Genomic DNA, 25,197 nt, shown 5'->3' with positions numbered 1-25,197 from the left:
CTTTGTAGGGAATAAACCTGCAGCAACTAAGGTTGAAGAATATAAAGCCAAGATGCCTTATCATCAAAAACTCTGCCAAGCGGAGCAGGATAAAAAATTTGCCCGCTTTGCAGACTATCTCAGGACTCTTGAGATAAAGATCCCATTTTCAGAGGCACTTGAGCAAATACCCTCTTATGCTATGTTCATGAAAGAGATCTTAAGTCATAAGAAGGATTGGAGAGAAACTGAAAAAGTGTTTCTCACTGAAGAATGCAGTGCAGTCATTCTAAAAAGCTTACCAGAGAAGCTTCAAGATCCAGGAAGCTTTATAATACCATGCACATTAGAAGGTGCTTGTACCAAGACAGCTCTATGTGACCTTAGAGCAAGTATCAACCTAATACCTGCATCCAATATTAGAAAGCTTGGCTTGATTGAAGAAGTCAAACTAACCCGGATATGTCTTCAACTTGCTGATGGCTCCATTAAATATCCATCAGGGATAATTAAGGACATGATTGTCAAGGTTGGGCCATTTGCCTTTCCCACTGACCTTGTAGTGCTGGAAATGGAGGAGCACAAGAGTGAAACTCTCATTCTAGGAAGACCTTTCCTAGCAACTGGACGAACTGTCATTGATGTCCAAAAGGGGGAAGTAACCCTGAGAGTCAATAAGGATGAGTTTAAGTTGAATGTTGTCAAAGCCATGCAGCATCCAGACACACCAAAAGTCTGCATGAAAGTTGATCTTATTGACTCTTTGGTAGAGGAGATCAGCATGGCTGAGAGTCTCAAATCAGAGCTAGAAGACATCTTTAAAGATGTTCAGCCTGATCTGGAGGAATCAGAGGAATTGAAAGAGCCTCTGAAACTTCCTCAGGAAGAGGAAAAACCTCCTAAATCCGAGCTCAAACCATTACCACCATCCTTGAAATATGCATTTCTGGGAGAAGGTAACACTTTTTCAGTGATCATAAGCTCTTCTTTAAATCCCCTGGAAGAGGAAGCGCTACTTCAAGTGCTAAGGACACACAAGACAGCTCTTGGGTGGTCCATAAGTGATCTTAGGGGAATCAGCCCAGCAAGATGAATGCACAAGATCCTATTGGAGGACAATGCTAAGCCAGTGGTTCAACTACAGAGGTGGCTAAATTCAGCCATGAAGGAGGTGGTGCAGAAAGAGGTCACCAAGTTACTGGAGGCTGGGATTATTTATCCTATTTCTGATAGCCCCTGGGTGAGCCCTGTCCAAGTTGTCCCCAAAAAGGGAGGCATGAAGGTGGTTCATAATGAAAAAAATTAACTGGTTCCTACAAGAACAGTTACAGGGTGGCGCATGTGTATTGACTACCGAAGGCTCAATACAGCCACCAGAAAGGATCATTTTCTTTTACCATTCATAGACCAAATGCTAGAAAGACTAGCAGGTCATGATTATTACTGCTTTTTGGATGGCTATTCAAGCTACAACCAAATTACAGTAGATCCCCAGGATCAAGAGAAAACAGCATTCACATGCCCATCTGGAGTATTTGCTTATAGAAGGATGCCATTTGGGCTGTGTAATGCACCTGCAACCTTTCAGAGATGCGTGCTCTCTATTTTCTATGATATGGTGGAAAAATTTCTGGAAGTCTTCATGGATGACTTCTCAGTATATGGAGACTCATTTAGCTCCTTTCTTGATCACCTGACTCTGGTTCTGAAAAGATGCCAAGAGACTAACCTTGTTTTAAACTGGGAAAAATGTCACTTTATGGTGACTGAAGGGATTGTCCTTGGGTACAAGATTTCGAACAAGGGAATAGAGGTGGATCAAGCTAAGGTAGAGGTAATTGAAAAATTACCACCACCTGCTAATGTTAAGGCAATCAGAAGCTTTCTGGGGCATGCAGGATTATATAGGAGGTTTATAAAGGATTTTTAAAAAATTGCAAAACCTCTGAGAAACCTGCTAGCTGCTGACACGCCATTTGTGTTTGACACAGAGTGTCTGCAGGCGTTTGAAACTCTGAAAGCTAAGCTGGTCACATCACCAGTTATTTCTGCACCAGACTGGACATTACCATTCGAACTAATGTGTGATGCCAGTGACCATGCCATTGGTGCAGTATTGGGGCAGAGGCATGACAAGCTTCTACATGTCATTTATTACGCTAGCCGTATTTTAAATGATGCCCAGAAAAAATTACACAACCACAGAAAAAGAATTGCTTGCAGTGGTTTATGCCATTGACAAGTTTAGATCATACTTAGTAGGATCAAAAGTGATTGTGTACACTGACCATGCTGCTCTTAAATATCTACTTACAAAGCAGGATTCAAAACCCAGGCTCATAAGATGGGTGTTGCTTCTGCAAGAGTTTGATATAGAAATAAGAGACAGAAAAGGGACAGAAAACCAAGTGGCTAATCATCTGTCCCGGATAGAACCAGTAGAAGGGGCGTCCTTTCCCTCTATTGAGATTTCTGAAACCTTTCCGGATGAGCATTTGTTCGCCATTCAGGAAACACCATGGTTTGTAGACATTGCAAACTATAAAGCTGCAAGGTTCATACCCAAGGAGTACAGCAGGCAATAAAAGAAAAAATTAATTACTGATGCAAAGTACTACTTGTGGGATGAACCCTATCTCTTTAAGAGATGTGCAGACGGAATAATCCGTAGGTGTGTGCCTAGAGAAGAAGCACAGAAGATCTTATGGCATTGCCATGGATCACAATATGGAGGCCATTTCGGAGGTGAGCGAACAGCCACTAAGGTCCTCCAATGTGGCTTCTACTGGCCTACCCTCTATAGAGATTCCCGAGAGTTTGTACGTAACTGTGACAGTTTCCAGAGATCTAGTAATCTGCCTCAGGGTTACGCCATGCCTCAACAAGGCATCTTGGAGATTGAGTTGTTTGATGTATGGGGTATTGATTTCATGGGGCCTTTGATGATTGAATTCTTTATTGATATAGAATTTCTCAGTTGAATGAATTCTCGTTGTAAAGTATTGTTCTACACCAACAAAGAATCCTCACATACAAAAATTTGGTTGTCACATGTAACAAACCCCAAATGAAAATTAACCGGAGTATTTAGACTCCGGGTCGTCTCACAAGGAATTGCAATGAAGTGCTCAATTATTGGCTATGAAAATGCAAGGGGGTTTCGCTTGGTGAGAGGGCAAGAAAGTAAATGACAAGAAAAGTAAAGAGAGCAATTAAAGGAAGCAATTAATAAAGAGAGAAATTCATGGCAAGGTTTGAGATCATAGGCTTTCTATCCTAGTCATGCAATGATTAATTCATCTTATTTAGTCAACTCCAATAAATAGGGAGAAAGTTAAACAAGATTAATCAATCATATCACAATAATAACAAGAATTTATCTTATTACGTCATCTCCAACATTGGAAGAAGGTATCATATTATCTTCCATGAGAGAAAGTCTAATAAGACTAGCTAATCTCAATCCAAAAGTCCTAATCAACTTACTAATTAAATTAGCAAAATATTAGCGTCAATGAAAACAATATTAGCTAACAACTCTAGATCACCAACATGAGTTGGGTTTTCATGACTCAAGATTGCCCAATTACTCTTTCCAAGCCAAGAATGCTCAAAATCTACTCTAACATGCAACCAAGCATTTTGTCAAACACTTGGTGGGTAATAAATGAAAGCATAATAAAAGTGTAAGAATAATAAATCTACCAGCTACCAATTGCAAGGAAACAAGATCAACAACTCAAATCAACAATAAAGAAACATCAAACATTAAATTGTATTAAAAGTAAATCAAATCCAACAAGAGCATCCATGAACATAAAAGGGAACAAAATAAAGGAAATGACAAGTAAGACTAGAAGAGTAGAGATGTAACAACAAGAAATTAAAAGGAGGAACTAAATTCAAACAAGAATTAAAAGTTGGATTTAAGAAAATTAAACTTAAACTACCCTAATTTCTAGAGAGAAGAGAGAGCTTCTCTCTCTAGAATTCTACCTACAACATGATGAAAACTAAACTATGACTACTTGGTTCATTCCCCCCTCAATCCTTGGGTTCAATAGCATCAGAAATGAGTTGGATTGGGCACAAAATGAGCTAGAAATCGTTGGCCACAATTTCTCTTTAGTAGACCCACGTGCTCCATCAGTGCGCGCGCGTACATGCCGCGTGCGCGCCCCTATGCGTCAGGAAACATATGGCAAATTTTATATCATTTCGAAGCCCTAGATGTTAGCTTTCCAACACAACTAGAACTGCCTCATTTGGAGCTCTGTAGCTCAAGTTATGGTCGTTTTAGTGCGAAGAGGTCAGGCTTGACAGCTTTACGGTTCTTTCATTTCTTCATGAGTTCTCCCACTTTGCATGCTTTGCTCCTCACTTCTTCCATCCAATACTTGCCTTATGAACCTGAAATTACTTAACAAACATATCAAGGCATCGAATAGAATTAAAGTGAATTAAAATCACCAAATTTAGGGCCTAAAAAGCATGTTTTCACTTTTAAGCACAAATCAAGGGAGAATTACAAAACCATGCTATTTCATTGAATAAATGTGGGAAAATGTGATAAAATCCCCCAAATTAAGCATAAGATAAACCACAAAATCGGGGTTTATCAGCCTTTCCCACCATCATACTCAAACACTTATATTCTGGTGGCAGTCGACTATGTATCCAAATGGGTAGAGGCCATTGCCACACCCACTAATGATACTAAGACAGTGCTGAAGTTCCTCCAGAAACATATCTTCAGCAGGTTTGGTGTCCCTAGAGCACTAATTAGTGATGGAGGCACTCACTTCTGCAATAAACAGCTTTACTTTGCAATGGTCCGGTATGGAATTAGTCACAAGGTGGCAACTCCATATCATCAACAGACAAACGGGCAAGCTGAGTTCTCTATTCCTGGAATGGACTGTAAGTACCCGTAGACAGGATTGGGCGAGAAGCTTGGATGATGCTTTGTGGGCTTACAGAACAGCATTCAAGACTCCTATAGGGACCTCTCCATACCAGCTTGTGTATGATAAGGCATGCCATCTGCCCGTGGAACTGGAGCATAAGGCTTACTGGGCAACCAGATTCCTAAACTTTGATGCCAAATTAGCTGGAGAAAAAAAATTGCTCCAGCTGAATGAGCTAGAGGAATTCAAACTTACTGCTTTCGAAAATGCAAAGCTTTACAAAGAGAAAGGAAAAAGGTGGCATGACAGAAAGCTGTCATCTAGAGTTTTTGAACCAGGATAGAAGGTTTTACTGTTTAACTCTAAGCTCAGGCTATTCCCCGGGAAACTGAAATCCCGGTGGAGGGGACCATATGTGATTACAAGTGTGTCACCATATGGCTATGTGGAGCTTCAAGACATTGATTCTAATAAGAAATTCATTGTTAATGGACAGAGAATCAAGCATTATCTTGAAGGCAATGTTCAGCAAGAGTGTTCAAGGCTGAGGCTAGATTAAAAGCTCAGCAAGGTCCAGCTAAAGACAATAAAGAAGCGCTTGCTAGGAGGCAACCCAGCCATTAGCAAAGCTTTTTATCTTATTTAATTATTTATTTTTCTTTTTTATAAAAGTTTAATATAAATAATCTTCAAGGTAAAAAATCAATTGCATAAGTTAACAGGGTTACAGAAGGATTCAGAATACAAAACAGGGAGAAAGAGCTCACTGGCAAGAAAATGCCAGTAAGAGGTATATTTGGGCGTTAAACGCCCAAAAGAAGCATCTATTGGGCGTTTAACGCCAGTAATGATACCTTTTTGGGCGTTAAAAGCCAGAATGGGCACCATTCTGGGCGTTTAACGCCATACCTGTAGCATCCTGGGCGTTCAGAAAAACGCCCAGTAACGAAAGATTTCTGGCGTTTAACGCCAGCCAGAAGCAACAGTTGGGCGTTAAACGCCCAAAACAGGCTACAGATGGGCATTAAATGCCCAAAACAAGTAGCAGTTGGGCATTTAACGCCAAGATTGTGGAGGGGAGGAAGTTTTTGTTCCCAACTTGATTTTTTTTCAAAATTTCATATCTCCTTCCATTTTTCTTGCATGAACATGTTCTCATACTTTTATTTTTCAAACTTTTTCCAAAAAATTTTTTAAAAAAAAAAAATCTTAATCCTAAAATTAAATCTTTCTCAATTCTTTTTCAACCTCTTCTCAAATCTTTTTCAAAACAAATATATCTTTTTCAAATTTTTTTTTCAAACTCATCAATATCTTTTTCAAATCTTCACAATATTTTTAGAATAAATCTATCTTTTTCAAATATCTTTCAAATCTTTTCAATTTTAAATTACAACTTTTCCTATCATACTTATCTTTTCCAAATCATATTTTCTATCATATCTTTTCAAAAATTTTCGAAGACCCACCCCCTTCCCTATAAATCCTCGTTCGGCTTCCCCCTCTCTTCCACAATTCGACCTTGGCTCTCCCTCTATCCCTCTCCTTTCCTTTCTTTTGCTTGGGGACAAGCAAACCTCTAAGTTTGGTGTGTTTATCCGTGATCACTAAGCTAATACCCACCAAGATCATGGCTCCTAAGGGAAAACAAACCACCTCAAGAGGCAAGAAAGAGAATATTCCAAAACCACTTTGGAATCAAGGGAAGTTCTTAATCAAAGAACATTTAGACCATTACTACAAAATAATGGGTCTAAGGTCAGTGATCCGGAAAGTTAAATTCGATCTGAAAGAAGACGAATATCAGGAGATCCAAGAGCAAATTCGAAACAGGAGCTGGGAAATCCTAGCTAATCCTAAAACAAAGGTGGGAAGAAACATGGTTCAGGAATTCTACTCTAATTTGTGGCAGACAGACAAGCAGAGAATAGCTGGAACCGTATTCTATGACTAACGAACTCTGGTCAGAGAGAAGATTGTTCACACCCACCCCGACAAAATAAGGGAGATTGGTGCGCAGAAATCGTGATCGTTCATTCCTTGGTAACGGCGCTAAAAACATAATACGCACGTTCATAATCTTAATTCTTCACGATCTCGCAGAACTAACTAGCAAGTGCACTGGGTCGTCCAAGTAATAAACCTTACGTGAGTAAGGGTCGATCCCACGGAGATTGTCAGCTTGAAGCAAGCTATGGTCACCTTGTAAATCTCAGTCAGGCGGATTCAAATGGTTATAGAGTTTTAATAATTAAAAGATAAACAAAACGTAAAATAGGATAGAAATACTTATGTAATTCATTGGTGAGAATTTCAGATAAGCGTATAGAGATGTTTTTGTTCCTCCTGAACCTCTACTTTCCTGCTGTCTTCATCCAATCATTCCTACTCCTTTCCATGGCAAGCATTATGTAGGGCATCACCGTCGTCAATGGCTATATCCCATCCTCACAGTGAAAATGGTCTAAAATGCGCTGTCACCACATGGCTATTCATCTGTCGGTTCTCGATCATACTGGAATAGGATTCAGTAATCCTTCTGCGTCTGTCACTACGCCCAACACTCGCGAGTTTGAAGCTTGTCACAGCCATTCTATCCCGGATCCTACTCGGAATACTACAGACAAGGTTTAGACTTTCCGAATCTCAAGAATGGCCGCCAATAATTCTAGCCTATACCACGAAGACTCTGATCTCATGGAATGGAAGGCTCGGTTGTCAGGCAAGGCAACCATGCATCATGAACCAGGAGGCTAAGAGATATGCACTTAAGCTATTGCAAGTAGAATGGAAGTGGTTGTTATGCACGCGTTCATAGGTGAGAATGATGATGAGTGTCACGGATCATCACCTTCCTCAGGTTGAAGAAGAAGTGTATATCTTAGATAAGAAATAGGCTTGAATTGAATAGAGAAACAATAGTACTTTGCATTAATTTATGAGGAACAGCAGAGCTCCACACCTTAATCTATGGTGTGTAGAAACTCTACCGTTGAAAATACATAAGTGATAATAGGGTAGACATGGCCAAGTGGCCAGCCTCCCATGGAGGTCTAGAACGTAAAAGTTACATAATGTGTTCCAGAGATGTGAAATAAGTCACCAAAAGTAGTTTTTATACTAAACTAGTAACTAGGGTTTACAGAAATGAGTAAATGATGCAGAAATCTACTTTTGGGGCCCACTTGGTGTGTGCTTGGGCTGAGCATTGAAGCTTTCACGTGTAGAGGTCTTCCTTGGAGTCGAACGCCAGTTTGTAACCTGTTTCTGGTGTTTAACTCTGCTTTGCAACCTGTTTCTGGTGTTTAACTCCAAAATATGGAAGAGAAAGCCCTAGATGTCTACTTTCCAACGCAAGTGAAAGCGCGCAATTTGGACTTCTGTAGCTCCAGAAAATCCACTTCGAGTACAGGGAGGTCAGAATCCAACAGCATCTGCAGTCCTTCTTCAACCTTTGAATCTGATTTTTGCTCAAGTCCCTCAATTTCAGCCAGAAATTACCTGAAATCGCAGAAAAACACACAAACTCATAGTAAAGTCCAGAAATATGATTTTTATTTAAAAACTAATAAAAGTATACTAAAAACTAACTAAATCATACTAAAAACTATGTAAAAATAATGCCAAAAAGCATATAAATTATCCGCTCATCACAACACCAAACTTAAATTGTTGCTTGTCCCCAAGAAACTGAAAATCAACTAGGATAAAAGAAGAGAGTTGGTGCACGAAATTGTGATCCCTGGTAATGGCTCCAAAAACTTGGTGCTCTAATCTTAATTCATAATTTTTCACAACTTCGATACAACTAACCAGCAAGTGCACTGGGTCGTCCAAGTAATAAAACCTTACGTGAGTAAGGGTCGATCCCACGGAGATTGTTGGTATGAAGCAAGCTATGGTCATCTTGTAAATCTCAGTCAGGTGGATATCAAATGGTTATGGAGTTTTCAAATAATAATAATAAATAAACAGAAAATAAAGACAGAAATACTTATGTAATTCGTTGGTGAGAATTTCAGATAAGCGTATAGAGATGCTTTCGTTCCTCTGAACCTCTGCTTTCCTGCAGTCTTCATCCAACCAGTCCTACTCCTTTCCATTGCAAGCTTTATATAGGGCATCACCGTTGTCAATGGCTACATCCCATCCTCTCTGTGAAAAAGGTCCAAATGCTCTGTCACGGCACGGCTAATCATCTGGAGGTTCTCGATCATACTGGAATAGGATTCACTCTCCTTTTGCGTCTGTCACTGCGCCCAGCATTCGCGAGTTTGAAGTTCGTCACAGCCATCCCTTCCCAGATCCTACTCGGAATACCACAGACAAGGTTTAGACTTTTCGGATCTCAGGAATGGCCATCCATGGGTTCTAACTTATACCACGAAGATTCTAATATCTCGGACTCGGTCCTCTGTATTAGATATCTAAGAGATATTCATTCTAGCTTGTTTGCATGTAGAACAGAAGTATTTGTCAGGCACGCGTTCATAAGTGAGAATGATGATGAGCGACACATAATCATCACATTTATCATGTTCTTGGGTGTGAATAGATATCTTAGAAGCAGAATAAGTTGAATTGAATAGAAAAACAGTAGTACTTTGCATTAAATAATGAGGAACAGCAGAGCTCCACACCTTAATCTATGGAGTGCAGAAACTCTACCGTTGAAAATACATAAGTGATAATGGAGTTCATTGGTCTCGGCCCCAGAGGAGAACCGGAGTAACCAAGACTATGAATACAATGATAAAAAGTTCTATATATACTAGACTAGCTACTAGGGTTTACAGAAGTAAGTAATTGATGCATAAATCCACTTCCGGGGCCCACTTGGTGTGTGCTTGGGCTGAGCTTGAAGTTTACACGTGCAGAGGCTTCTTTTGGAGTTGAACGCCAAGTTGTAACGTGTTTTTGGCATTCAACTCTAGTTTGTAACGTGTTTCTGGCGTTTAACTCTAGACCGCAGCGTAGAACTGGCGTTCAACGCCCTTTTGCGTCATCTAAACTTGGGCAAAGTATGGACTATTATGTATTTCTGGAAAGCCCTGGATGTCTACTTTCCAACGACGTTGAGAGCATGCCATTTGGAGTTCTGTAGCTCCAGAAAATCCACTTTGAGTGCAGGGAGGTCAGAATCCAACAGCATCAGCAGTCCTTCTTCAACCTCTGAAGTTGATTTTTGCTCAAGTCCCTCAATTTCAGCCAGAAAATACCTGAAATCACAGAAAAATACACAAACTCATAGTAAAGTCCAGAAATGTGAATTTAACATAAAAACTATTAAAAACATCCCTCAAAGTAACTAGATCCTACTAAAAACATACTAAAAACAATGCCAAAAAGCGTATAAATTATCCACTCATCACAACACCAAACTTAAATTGTTGCTTGTCCCGAAGCAACTAAAAATCAAATAGGATAAAAAGAAGAGAATATACTATAAATTCCAAAATATCAATGAAACATAGCTCCAATCAGATGAGCGGGACTTGTAGCTTTTTGCCTCTTGAATAGTTTTGGCATCTCACTTTATCCATTAAAGTTCAGAATGATTGGCATCTATAGGAACTCAGAGTTCAGATAGTGTTATTGATTCTCCTAGTTCAGTATGTTGATTCTTGAACACAGCTACTTTATGAGTCTTGGCCGTGGCCCTAAGCACTTTGTTTTCTAGTATTACCACCGGATACATAAGTGCCACAAACACATAATTGGGTGAACCTTTTCAGATTGTGACTCAGCTTTGCTAAAGTCCCCAATTAGAGGTGTCCAGGGTTCTTAAGCACACTCTATTTTTGCTTTGGACCTTGACTTTAACCGCTCAGTCTCAAGTTTTCACTTGACACCTTCACGCCACAAGCACATGGTTAGGGATAGCTTGGTTTAGCCGCTTAGGCCAGGATTTTATTCCTTTAGGCCCTCCTATCCACTGATGCTCAAAGCCTTGGGATCCTTTTTATTTACCCTTGCCTTTTTGTTTTAAGGGTTATTGGCTTTTTGCTCTTGCCTTTTGGTTTTAAGAGCTTTTGTCCATTTCTGCTTGCTTTTTCTTTTTCTATTTTTTTGCCATTTTTTTTCTTTTTTTTTCTACAAGCTTTGTATTCACTGTTTTTTCTTGCTTCAAGAATCATTTATATGATTTTTCAGATTATCAAATAACATTTCTCCTGTTCATCATTCTTTCAAGAGCCAACATATTTAACATTCTTAAACAACAACTTCAAAAGACATATGCTCTGTTCAAGCGTTCATTCAGAAAACAAAAAGTATTGTCACCACAACAATATAATTAAACTAAGTTCAAGAATAATTTCGAAACTCATGTACTTCTTGTTCTTTTGAATTAAAAAAAACATTTTTTATTTAAGAGAGGTGATGGATTCATAGGACATTCATAACTTTAAGACAAAGTTACTAAATACTAATGATCATGTAATAAGACACTAACATAGATAAGCACTTAACTAAAGAAAACGAAAAACAGAAAATTTGAGAACAAGGAATGAGTCCACCTTAGTGATGGTGGCGTTTTCTTCTTGAGGAACCAATGATGTCCTTGAGCTCTTCTATGTCTCTTCCTTTTCTTTGTTGCTCCTCCCTCATAGCTCTTTGATCTTCTCTAATTTCATAGAGGATAATGGAGTGATCTTGATGTTCCACCCTTAATTATCCCATGTTGGAACTCAGTTCTCCTAGGGAGGTGTTGATTTGCTCCCAAAAGTTCTGTGGAGGAAAGTGCATCCCTTGAGGCATCTCAGGGATTTCTTGGTGATGGGCTCCTTCATGCGTCTCTTGAGATCCATGAATAGGCTCTCTTGTTTACTCCATCCTTTTCTTAATGACGGGCTTGTCCTCTTCAATGAGGATATCTCCCTCTATGTCAATCCCAGCCGAATTGCATAGGTGGCAAATGAGGTGAGGAAAGGCTAATCTTGCCATAGTGGAGGACTTGTCAGCCACCTTGTAGAGTTCTTGAGGTATAATCTCATGAACTTCCACCTCTTGTCCAATCATGATGCTATGTATCATGATGGCCCGGTCTATAGTAACTTCAGACCGGTTGCTAGTGGGAATGATTGAGCGTTGAATGAACTCCAACCATCCTCTAGCTACAGGCTTAAGGTCCAGTCTTCTCAGTTGAACCAGTTTGTCTTTTGATTCAATCTTCCATTGAGCTCCTTCCACACATATGTCCATGAGGACTTGGTCCAACCTTTGATCAAAGTTGACTCTCCTTGTGTAGGGGCGTGCATTCTCTTCCATCATTGGCAAGTTGAACGCCAACCTCACATTTTCTGGACTAAAATCTAAGTAGTTCCCCCGAACCACGGTGAGATAAATCTTTGGGTTCGGGTTCTTACTTTGATCATGGTTCCTAGTGATCCATGCATTAGCATAGAACTCTTGAACCATTAGAATTCCGACTTGTTGGATGGGGTTTGTTAGAACTTCCCAACCTCTTCTATGGATCTCATGTCGGATCTCTGGATACTCATTTTTCTTGAGTTTGAAAGGGACCTCGGGGATCACCTTCTTCTTGGCCACAACATCATAGAAGTGGTCTTGATGGGCTTTGGAGATGAATCTTTCCATCTCCCATGACTCGAAGGTGGAAGCTTTTGTCTTCCCTTTCCCTTTTCTAGAGGTTTCTCCGGTCTTAGGTGCCATAAATGGTAATGGAAAAACAAAAAGCTTATGCTTTTACCACACCAAACTTAGAATATTGCTCGCCCTCGAGCAAGAGAAGAAAGAAGAGATGAAGAAGAAGAAGAAATAGAGGAGAGGGAGAGAGGTTTATGTTTCGGCCAAGAAGAGGAAGAGAGGGTTGTGTTGTGTGAAAAGGAAGAAGAATGGAAAGGTTTATATAGTGGAGGGAGAGGGGTTAGGTTCGGCCATTTAGGGTGGGTTTGGGTGGGAAAGTGATGTTGAATTTTGAAGGTAGGTGGGGTTTATGAGGTAGGTTTATGGGGAAGAGTGGATGGATGTGAGTGGTGAAGGGGTGGTAGGGAAGAGAGGATGAATGAGAAGAGGGAAGAGTATGAGTGGAGGTAGGTGGGGATCCGGTGGGGTCCACAGATGCTGAGATGTCAAGGAATTTCATCCCTGCACCAATTAGGCATGTAAAATGCCTTTGCATGCAATTCTGGCATTTAAACGCCGAATTGGTGCTTGTTCTGGGCGTTCAGCGCCCAGATGCAGCATGTTTCTGGCGTTGAACGCCAATTCTATGCTTGTTTCTGGCATTCAGTGCCAGCTTTCCTCAGTGTGCATTCCTGGCGTCTGAACGCTAGGATGTTGCTTGTTTCTGGCGTTCAACGCCAGATCCATGCTCTATTCTGGCGTTGAACGCCAGCCAGATGCTCCTTACTGGCGTTTAAACGCCAGTAAGTCCTTCCTCCAGGGTGTGATTTTTCTTTTGCTGTTTTTGATTCTATTTTTAATTTATGTATTTGTTTTGTGACTCCACATGATCATGAACCTAATAAGACACGAAAGAACAATAAAAATAAAAATAAAATAAAAATTGGGTTGCCTCCCAACAAGCGCTTCTTTAATATCAATAGCTTGACAGTGGGCTCTCATGGAGCCACACAGGTGATCAGGTCAACTTTTTAGACTTCCAACACCAAACTTAGAGTTTGACTGTGGGGGCTTTAGTTGACTCTGTACTGAGAGAAGCTTTCTATGCTTCCTCTCCATTGTTACAGAAGGAGATTCTTGAGTTTTAAACACAAGGTTGTCCTCATTCAGTTGAAAGATCAATTCTCCTCTGTCTACATCAATCACAGCTCTTGCTGTAGCTAGGAAGGGTCTTCCAAGGATGATGGATTCATCCTCATCCTTCCCAGTGTCTAGGATTATGAAATCTGCAGGGATGTAAAGGCCTTCAACCTTTACTAACACGTCCTCTACTAGTCCATAAGCTATTTTCATAGATTTGTCTGCCATCTCTAATGACAAATTGGCAGCCTGTACCTCAAGGATTCCCAGTTTCTCCATTACAGAGAGTGGCATGAGGTTTATCCCTGACCCAAGGTCACATAGAGCCTTCTCAAAGGTCATGGTGGCTATGGTACAAGGTATTAAGAACTTTCCAGGATCCTGTTTCTTCTGAGGCAATGTCAGTTGATTCAGATCACTCAGTTCATTGATGAGCAAGGGAGGTTCATCTTCCCAAGTCTTATTACCAAATAATTTGGCATTCAGCTTCATGATTGCACCAAGGTACTTGGCAACTTGCTCTTCAGTAACATCCTCGTTCTCTTCAAAAGAAGAATACTCATCAGAGCTCATGAAGGGCATAAGGAGGTTCAATGGAATCTCTATGGTCTCTAGATAAGCCTCAGATTCCTTTGGTTTCTCAAAGGGAAACTCCTTGTTGATCACTTGACGTCCCAGGAGGTCTTCCTCACTGGGATTCACGTCTTCTTTCTCCCTTGTAGGTTCGGCCATGATTGTTATATCAATGGCCTTGCACTCTCTCTTTGGATTCTCTTCTGTATTGCTTGGGAGAGTACAAGGAGGGGTTTCAGTGATTCCTTTACTCAGCTGACCCACTTGTGCTTCCAAATTTCTAATGGAATACCTTGTTTCATTCACGAAACTCACAGTAGCCTTAGATAGATCAGAGACTAAATTTGCTAAGCTAGATGGATTCTGCTCAAAATTCTCTGTTTGTTGCTGAGTGGATGATGGAAAAGGTTTACTATTGTTAAACCTGTTTCTTCCACCATTATTAAAGCCTTGTTGAGGCTTTTGTTGATCCTTCCATGAGAAATTTGGATGATTTCTCCATGAGGGATTATAGGTGTTTCCATAAGGTCCACCCATGTAATTCACCTCTGCTATTGCAGGGTTCTCAGGATCATAAGCTTCTTCTTCAGAAGATGCCTCTTTAGTACTGTTGGATGATTCCTTCAATCCATTCAGACTCTGAGAGATCATATTGACTTGCTGAGTTAATATTTTATTCTGAGCCAATATGGCATTCAGAGTATCAATTTCAAGAACTCCCTTCCTCATAGGCGTCCCATTATTCACAGGATTCCTCTCAGAAGTGTACATGAACTGGTTGTTAGCCACCATGTCAATGAGTTCTTAAGCTTTTGCAAGCATTTTCTTTAGGTGAATGGATCCACCTGCAGAAGTATCCAATGATATCTTAGCTAATTCAGACAGACCATCATAGAATATATCCAGGATGGTCCATTCTGAAAGCATGTCAGAAGGACACTTTTTGGTCAGTTCTTTGTATCTCTCCCAAACTTCATAGAGGGATTCACCTTCTTTCTGTCTGAAGGTTTGAACATCCACTCTAAGCTTACTCAGCTTTTGCGGAGGAAAGAACTTGGCTAAGAAAGCCTTGACCAGCTTATCCCAAGAGTTCAGGCTATCCTTAGGTTGAGAGTCCAACCATATTCTAGCTCTGTCTCTCATAACAAAAGGGAAAAGCATGAGCCTGTAGACTTCAGGATCTACTCCATTAGTCTTAACAGTGTCACATATCTGCAAGAATTCAGTTAAAAACTGAAAAGGATCTTCAGATGGAAGTCCATGAAACTTACAGTTCTGCTGCATCAGAGAAACTACTTAAGGTTTCAGCTCAAAGTTGTTTGCTCCAATGGCAGGGATGGAGATGCTTCTTCCATGTAAATTGGAATTAAGTGCAGTAAATTTACCAAGCATCCTCCTTCCATTATTATTATTTTCGGCTGCCATCTCCTCTTTTTGTTCGAAAATTCCTGTAAGGTTGTCTCTGGGTTGTTGTATTTTTAGCTTCTCTTAGTTTCCTTTTCAGAGTCCTTTCAGGTTCAGGGTCTGCTTCAACAAGAATGTTCTTGTCCTTGCTCCTGCTCATATGAAAAAGAAGGGAATAACAAAGAAAATATGGAATCCTCTATGTCACAGTATAGAGATTCCTTTGTGTGAGTAGAAGAAGAAAAGAATGTAATGTAAAGAAGGGAATGGATAATCCAAACACAAAGGTGAGGATAGGAGCAGAGATATGAGATGAGGAGAAGTGTTAGTAGATGAATAAATAAATAGAAGGAGATGAGGGAGAGGAAATTTCGAAAATTAATTTTTGAAAAGAAGTTGATGATTTTCGAAAATTAAAGGTGAATTAAAATTAAAATTAAAATTTAAACAATTAATTAACTAAAAAGATTTTTTTTTTTGAAAAAGAGGAAGATATTTTCGAAAATTAGAGAGGGATAGTTAGTTAGGTAGTTTTGAAAGAGATAAGAAACAAACAGAAAGTTAATTAGTTAGTTGAAACAAATTTTGAAATTCAATTTTTAAAAGATAAGAAAATAAGAAGTTAGAAAAGATATTTGAAAAAGATAAGATAAAAAGATAATTTTGAAAAGATATGATTGAAATTAGTTTTGAAAAAGATTTGATTTTTTAAAATCACGATTAATGACTTGATTCACAAGAAATCACAAGATATGATTCTAGAACTTAAAGTTTGAATCTTTCTTAACAAGTAAGTAACAAACTTGAAATTTTTGAACAAAAACATTAATTGTTGATGATATTTTCGAAAATATGATATAAAATTAAGAAAAAGATTTTTGAAAAATATTTTTAAAATTTTCAAAAATAATTAAGAAAATTGAAAAAGATATGATTTTTGAAAAACATTTTGAAAAAGATATGATTTTTAAATTGAAAATTTGATTTGACTCATAAGAAACAACTAAATTTTTAAAAAGTTTTGAAAAAGTCAACTCAAATTTTCGAAAATTTATGAGTGAAAAAGGGAAAGATAATTTTTTTGATTTTTGAATTTTTAATGAAGAAAGAGAAAAACATGAAAAAGACTTAATGCATGAGAATTTTTAGATCAAAACAATGAATGGATGCAAGAACACTATGAATGTCAAGATGAACACCAAGAACACTATGAAGATCATGATGAACACCAAGAACTTATTTTTGAAAATTTTTAATGCAAAGAAAACATGCAAGAGACCAAACTTAGAAATATTTAATGCTTAGACACTATGAATACAAAGATACACATGAAAAACAACAAAAGACACAAAATTAGAAAACATCAAGATCAAACAAGAAGACTTACCAAGAACAACTTGAAGATCATGAAGAACACTATGAATGCATGAATTTTCGAAAAATGCATAAATTTTTAGAAAAAAATGCAATTGACACCAAAATTAAAAATTGACTCAAGACTCAAACAAACAACATAAAATATTTTTTTGATTTTTATAATTTTATTAAATTTTTTGGATTTTTGTATATTTTTTTTTCGGAAAACATATAGGAAAAAGAAAATAAGAAATTCAAAAATTTTTAATAAGAATTCCAGGAATCTTTCAATGTTAGCCTAAAGCTCCAATCCAAGGGTTAGACATGGCTTAATAGCCAGCCAGCTTTAGGATATAAATCAGGCATGCAACAGCTGATACTTCATCCAACTCCATATACATGCCTTTTATGTTGACAAGTGGAAGCCTCAATCCAAAAGAATTTGGATATGGCTTTACAGCCAGCCAGGCTTCAACATGTTACCATGAAACTCTAGAATTCATTCTTGAAAATTTTGAATAATTTACAAAAACAAAAGGAAAAATTTTTTTGAAAGATTTTTGAAGAAATTTTTTTTTTGAAAATAAAACGAAAAAAAAAATTACCTAATCTGAGCAACAAGATGAACCGTCAGTTGTCAAAACTCGAACAATCCCAGCAACGGCGCCAAAAACTTGGTGCTCTAATCTTAATTCATAATTTTTCACAACTTCGATACAACTAACCAGCAAGTGCACTAGGTCGTCCAAGTAATAAAACCTTACGTGAGTAAGGGTCGATCCCACAGAGATTGTTGGTATGAAGCAAGCTATGGTCATCTTGTAAATCTCAGTCAGGTGGATATCAAATGGTTATGGAGTTTTCGAATAATAATAATAAATAAACAGAAAATAAAGATAAGCGTATAGAGATGCTTTCGTTCCTCTGAACCTCTGCTTTCCTGCTGTCTTCATCCAACCAGTCCTACTCCTTTCCATTGCAAGCTTTATATAGGGCGTCACCGTTGTCAATGGCTACATCCCATCCTCTCTGTGAAAAAGGTCCAAATGCTCTGTCACGGCACGGCTAATCATCTGGAGGTTCTCGATCATACTGGAATAGGATTCACCCTCCTTTTGCGTCTGTCACTGCGCCCAGCACTCACGAGTTTGAAGTTCGTCACAGCCATCCCTTCCCAGATCCTACTCAGAATACCACAGACAAGGTTTAGACTTTCCGGATCTCAGGAATGGCCATCCATGGGTTCTAACTTATACCACGAAGATTCTAATATCTCAGACTCGGTCCTCTGTATTAGATATCTAAGAGATATTCATTCTAGCTTATTTGCATGTAGAACGGAAGTGTTTGTCAGGCACGCGTTCATAAGTGAGAATGATGATGAGCGTCACATAATCATCACATTCATCATGTTCTTGGGTGTGAATGGATATCTTAGAAGCGGAATAAGTTGAATTGAATAGAAAAACAGTAGTACTTTGCATTAAATCATGAGGAACAGCAGAGCTCCACACCTTAATCTATGGAGTGCAGAAACTCTACGTTGAAAATACATAAGTGATAACGGAGTTCATTGGTCTCGGTCCCAGAGGGGAACCGAAGTAACCAAGACTATGAATACAATGATAAAAAGTTCTATATATACTAGACTAGCTACTAGGGTTTACAGAAGTAAGTAATTGATGCATAAATCCACTTCCGGGGCCCACTTGGTGTGTGCTTGGGCTGAGCTTGAAGTTTACACGTGCAGAGGCTTCTTTTGGAGTTGAACGCCAAGTTGTAACGTGTTTTTGGCGTTCAACTCTGGTTTGTAACGTGTTTCTGGCGTTTAACTCTAGACTGCAATGTAGAACTGGCGTTCAACGCCCTTTTACGTCATCTAAACTTGGGCAAAGTATGGACTATTATATATTTCTGGAAAGCCCTGGATGTCTACTTTCCAACGCTGTTGAGAACGCGCCATTTGGAGTTCTGTAGCTCCAGAATATCCACTTTGAGTGTAGGGAGGTCAGAATCCAACAGCATCAGCAGTCCTTCTTCAACCTCTGAATCTGATTTTTGCTCAAGTCCCTCAATTTCAGCCAGAAAATACCTGAAATCACAGAAAAACACACAAACTCATAGTAAAGTCTAGAAATGTGAATTTAACATAAAAACTATTAAAAACATCCCTGAAAGTAACTAGATCCTACTAAAAACATACTAAAAACAATGCCAAAAAGCGTATAAATTATCTGCTAATCACAACACCAAACTTAAATTGTTGCTTGTCCCCAAGCAACTGAAAATAAAATAGGATAAAAAGAAGAGAATATACTATAAATTCTAAAATATCAATGAAACATAGCTCCAATAAGATGAGCGGGACTTATAGCTTTTTGCCTCTTGAATAGTTTTGGCATCTCACTTTATCCATTGAAGTTCAGAATGATTGGCATCTATAGGAACTCAGAGTTCAGATAGTGTTATTGATTCTCCTAGTTCAGTATGTTGATTCTTGAACACAGCTACTTTATGAGTCTTGGCCGTGGCCCTAAGCACTTTGTTTTCCAGTATTACCACCGGATACATAAATGCCACAGACACATAATTGGGTGAACCTTTTCAGATTGTGACTCAGCTTTGCTAAAGTCCCCAATTAGAGGTGTCCAGGGTTCTTAAGCACACTCTGTTTTTTGCTTTGGACCTTGACTTTAACCGCTCAGTCTCAAGTTTTCACTTGACACCTTCACGCCACAAGCAGATGGTTAAGGACAGCTTGGTTTAGCCGCTTAGGCCAGGATTTTATTCCTTTAGGCCCTCCTATCCACTGATGCTCAAAGCCTTGGATCCTTTTTATTACCCTTGCCTTTTGGTTTTAAGGGCTATTGGCTTTTTGCTCTTGCCTTTTGGTTTAAAGAGCTTTTGGCTTTTTCTGCTTGCTCTTTCTTTTTCTTTCTCTCTTTTTTTTTCGCTATTTTTTTCTTTTTTTTTCACATTTTTTTTTCTGCAAGCTTTTGTATTCACTGCTTTTTCTTGCTTCAAGAATCATTTTTATGATTTTTCCGATTATCAGATAACATGTCTCCTTTTTTATCATTCTTTCAAGAGCCAACGTATTTAACATTCATAAACCACAATATCAAAAGACATATGCACTATTCAAGCATTCATTCAGAAAACAAAAAGTATTGTTACCACATCAAAATAATTAAACTAGTTTCAAGGATGAATTCGAAACCATGTACTTCTTGTTCTTTTGTAATTAAAATAGTTTTCATTTAAGAGAGGTGATGGATTCATAGGACATTCATAGCTTTAAGATATAGACACTTAAACACTAATGATCATCTAGTAAAGACACAAATATAAATAAAACATAAGGCTCAAAAACCGAAAAACAGGAAAATAAGAACAAGGAGATTAAGGAACGGGTCCACCTTAGTGAGGGTGGCGTCTTCCTCTTCTTGAAGAACCAATGGTGCTCTTGAGCTCCTCTATGTCTCTTCCTTGCCTTTGTTGCTCCTCCCTCATAGCTCTTTGATCTTCTCTAATCTCATGGAGGATGATAGAGTGCTCTTGGTGCTCCATCCTTAGTTGTCCCATGTTGGAGCTTAATTCTCATAGGGACGTGTTGATTTGCTCCCAATAGTTCTGCGGAGGAAAGTGCATTCCCTGAGGCATCTCAGGGATTTCATGGTGAAGAATTTCCTCATGCTCTTGTTGAGGTCATGCTCTCTTGTTTGCTCCATCCTCTTCTTAGTGATGGGCTTGTCCTCTTCAATGAGGATGTCTCCCCCTATGTCAACTCCAGCCGAATTCAAGAGGTGACAAATGAGGTGAGTAAAGGCTAACCTTGCCAAAGTGGAAGACTTATCAGCCACCTTATAGAGTTCTTGAGGTATAATCTCATGAACTTCTACTTCCTCCCCAATCATGATACTATGGATCATGATAGCCCGGTCTATAGTAACTTCAGACCGGTTGCTAGTAGGAATGATTGAGCGTTGAATAAACTCCAACCATCCTCTAGCTATAGGCTTAAGGTCCAGTCTTCTCAATTGAACCGGCTTGCCTCTTGAGTCAACTTTCCATTGAGCTCCTTCCACACATATGTCCATGAGGACTTGGTCCAACCTTTGATCAAAGTTGACCCTTATAGTGTAGGGGCGTGCATTTTCTTCCATCATTGGCAAGTTGAACGCCAGCCTTACATTTTCCGGACTTAAATCTAAGTATTTCCCCGGAACCATGGTAAGCCAATTCTTTGGATTCGGGTTCATACTTTGATCATGGTTCCTAGTGATCCATGCGTTTGCATAGAACTCTTAAACCAGTAAGATCCCGACTTTTTGAATAGGATTAGAGAGCACTTCCCATCCTCTTCTCCTAATATCTTGTCGGATCTCCAGATATTTGCTCCTTTTGAGCTTGAAAGGAACCTCAGGGATCACTTTCTTCTTAGCCACAACTTCATAGAAGTGGTCTTCATGGACCTTTGAGATGAATCTCTCCATCTTCCATGACTCAGAGGTAGAAGCAATTGCCTTCCCTTTCCTCTTTCTTGAGGTTTCTCTGGCCTTAGGTGCCATTAATGGTTATGGAAATACAAAAAGCAATGCTTTTACCACACCAAACTTAAAATGTTTGCTCGTCCTCAAGCAAAAGAAGAAGGAAAGAAGGAGGAGAGGAAGAAAAATGGATGAGAGGGAGAGAGGTGTGTATTCGGCCAAGGGAAGAAGAAAGGGTTGTGTTATGTGAAAATGAAGAAGGAATGAGGGTATTATATAGGAGTGGGGGAGGGTTTAGGGTTCGGCCATTAGGGTTGGGTTTGTGAGGGAAAAGAGTTTGAATTTTGGAGGTAGGTGGGGTTTTTGGGGAAGAGAGGATGGATGTGAGTGGTGAAGAGGTGATGTTTTAACGCCAGTAAGTTCTTCCTCCAGGGTGAGCTGTTTTTAATGCTGTTTTTCATTCTATTTTTGATTTTTCAGTAGTTTTTGTGACTCCACATGATCATCAACCTAAAAAAAACATAAAATAACAATAGAAAATAAATAGATATAATTAAATAACATTGGGTTGCATCCCAACAAGCGCTTCTTTAAAATCAATAGCTTGACAGTGAGCTCTCATGCAGCCTCACAGATGTTCAAAGCATTGTTGGAACCTCCCAACACCAAACTTAGAGTTTGAATGTAGGGGTTCAACACCAAACTTAGAGTTTGGTTGTGGCCTCCCAACACCAAACTTAGAGTTTGACTGTGGAGGCTTTGGTTGACTCTGCAGTGAGAGAAGCTTTTCATGCTTCCTCTCCATGGTTACAGAAGGAGAACCTTGAGTTTTAAATACAAGGTAGTCCTTATTCAGTTGAAGGACTAACTCTCCTCTGTTCACATCAATCACAGCTCTTGCTGTGGCTAGGAAGGGTCTTCCAAGGGTGATGGATTCATCCTCATCCTTCCCAGTGTCTAGGATTATGAAATTAGTAGGGATGTAAAGGCCTTCAACCTTTACTAACACATCCTCTACTTGTCCATAAGCCATTTTCATGGATTTGTCTGCCATCTCTAATGAGAAATTGGCAGCCTGTACCTCAAAGATTCCTAGTTTCTCCATTACAGAGAGTGACATGAAGTTTATTTCTGACCCCATGTCACACAGAGCCTTCTCCAAGGTCATGGTGCCTATGTTACAGGGAATTAGGAATTTACCAGGATCCTGTTTCTTTTGAGGTAATTTCTGCCTATCCAATGCATTTAGTTCATTGGTGAGCAAGGGAGGTTCATCTTCCCAAGTCTCATTACCAAATAATTTGGCATTCAGCTTCATGATTGCACCAAGGTACTTAGCAACTTGCTCTTCAGTAATATCTTCATTCTTTTCAGAAGAAGAATACTCATTAGAGTTCATGAAGGGCAGAAGGAGGTTCAATGGAATCTCTATGGTCTCTAGATGAGCCTCAGATTCCTTTGGTTCCTCAAAGGGAAACTCCTTATTGGTCACTGAATGTCCCAGGAGGTCTTCCTTACTAGGATTCACGTCCTCCTCCTCCCTTGTAGGTTCGGCCATGATGGTCAAATCAATGGCCTTGCACTCTCTCTTTGGGTTTTCTTCTGTATTGCTTGGGAGAGTACTAGGAGGAGTTTCAATGACCCTTTTACTCAGCTGGCCCACTTGTTCCTCCAAATTTCTAATGGAGGACCTTGTTTCATTCATGAAATTTAGAGTGGCCTTAGATAGATCAAAGACTATGTTTGCTAAGCTAGATGGATTCTGCTCAGAATTCTCTGTCTGTTGCTGAGTGGATGATGGAAAAGGCTTGCTATTGCTAAACCTGTTTCTTCCACCATTGTTAAAGCCTTGTTGAGGCTTTTTTTGATCCTTACATGAGAAATTTGGATGATTTCTCCATGAGGGATTATAGGTATTCCCATAGGGTTCTCCCATGTAATTCACCTCTGCTATTGCAAGGTTCTCAGGATCATAAGCTTCTTCTTCAGAAGATGCCTCTTGAGTACTGTTGGATGCAGCTTGCAATCCATTCAGACTCTGAGAAATCATATTGACTTGCTGAGTCAATATTTAATTCTGAGCCAATATGGCATTCAGAGTATCAATTTCAAGAACTTCCATCCTTTGAGGCGTCCCATTACTCACAGGATTTCTTTCAGAAGTGTACATGAACTGGTTATTTGCAACCATGTCAATGAGTTCCTGAGCTTCTGCAGGCATTTTCATTAGGTGAATGGATCCACCAGCAAAATGGTCCAATGACATCTTAGATAATTCAGACAGACCATCATAGAATATATCCAGGATGGTCCATTCTGAAAGCATGTCAGAAGGACACTTTTTGGTCAGTTGCTTGTATCTCTCCTAAGCTTCATAGAGGGATTCACCTTCTTTCTGTCTAAAAGTTTGAACATCTACTCTAAGCTTACTCAACTTTTGAAGAGGAAAGAACTTGGCTAAGAAAGCCTTGACCAGCTTATCCCAAGAGTTCAGGCTATCTTTAGGTTGAGAGTCCAACCATATTCTTGCTCTGTCTCTTACAGCAAACGGGAAAAGCATAAGCCTGTAGACCTCGGAGTCAACCCCATTGGTCTTAGCAGTATCACAGATCTGCAAGAATTCAATTAAGAACTGAAAAGGATCTTCTGATGGAAGTCCATGAAACTTGCAGTTCTGTTGCATCAGAGAAACTAATTGAGGCTTTAGCTCAAAATTGTTTGCTCTAATGGCAGGGATTGAGATGCTTCTTCCATGTAAGTTGGAATTTAGTGCAGTAAAGTCACCAAGCATCTTCCTTGCATTGTTATTATTTTTGGCCATGTCTCATTCCTTTTCGAAAATTTCTGTCAGATTTTCTCCAGAGAGTTGTGCTTTAGCTTCCCTTAGTTTCCTCTTCAGAGTCCTTTCAGGTTCAGGATCGGCTTCAACAAGAATGTTCTTATCCTTGTTCCCGTTCATATGAAAAAGAAGAGAACAGAAAATAATAGGGAACCTCTTTGCCACAGTAGAGAGGTTCCTTTATGTGAGTAGAAGAAGAAAAGAAATTCGAACACAGAAAGAGGGAGAGGGTTCGAATTTTTAAGAAGAAGATAAGTGTTAGTAGATAAATAAATAATTAGAAGGAGGTGAGAGAGTAGAATTTTCGAAAATTAAATAAAATAAAATAGAAATATTTTTGTTTTTAAATTAAAATTAAAATTAAAATTCGAAATTTTTTTTAAAGAAAAATGAAATTAAATTAAAAGTTAAAATAATTAGTTAATTAAAAAAGAATTTTGAAAAAGAGGAATATGATTTTCGAAAATTAGAGAGAGAGAATTAGTTAGGTGGTTTTGAAAAAGATATAATTGAAATAGTAAACTTTTAAAATCAAACAAAAAGTCAAGTGGTTAATTGAAAAAGATTTGAAAATCAATTTTTGAAAAGATAAGAAGTTTAGAAAAGATTTTGAAATTGATTTTGAAAAAGATGTGATTGAAACTTATTTTGAAAAAGATTTGAAAAAGAAATTTAAAAAGATTTGATTTTGAAAATTAAAGTTGATTACTTGACTAACAAGAAACAAAAAGATATGATTTAAAATTTAAAGATTGAACCTTTCTTACTAGGCAAGTAACAAACTTAAAATTTTTTTTCTTTTGAATCAATCACATTAATTGTTAGTAATGATTTTGAAATTATGAAACAAAATAAGAAAAAGATTTTTGAAAATCAAATTGAAATTTTCGAAAATATGAGAGAAAAAGTGAAAATGATTTGA

General features: G+C 38.6%; 2 non-coding genes across 2 annotated transcripts; both read left to right on the top strand.

Moving 5' to 3' along the window:
- Positions 1 to 15,107: 15,107 nt before the first annotated feature.
- Positions 15,108 to 15,215, top strand: LOC148567665 (small nucleolar RNA R71). The gene has a single exon (XR_015881660.1). It is a non-coding gene; the product is annotated as a small nucleolar RNA R71 (small nucleolar RNA).
- Positions 15,216 to 23,756: 8,541 nt separating this feature from the next.
- LOC148567664 (small nucleolar RNA R71) lies at positions 23,757 to 23,864 on the top strand. Its single transcript, XR_015881476.1, has one exon. It is a non-coding gene; the product is annotated as a small nucleolar RNA R71 (small nucleolar RNA).
- The last annotated feature ends 1,333 nt before the right edge of the window (positions 23,865 to 25,197 follow it).

The sequence above is a fragment of the Arachis ipaensis genome, chromosome B4, assembly GCF_059453495.1.
Source record: "Arachis ipaensis isolate K30076 ecotype BB chromosome B4, ASM5945349v1, whole genome shotgun sequence".
NCBI lineage: Eukaryota > Viridiplantae > Streptophyta > Magnoliopsida > Fabales > Fabaceae > Arachis > Arachis ipaensis.
The sequence above is the reverse complement of the archived record's forward strand: the minus strand, read 5'-3'. Positions and strand labels throughout refer to the sequence as shown.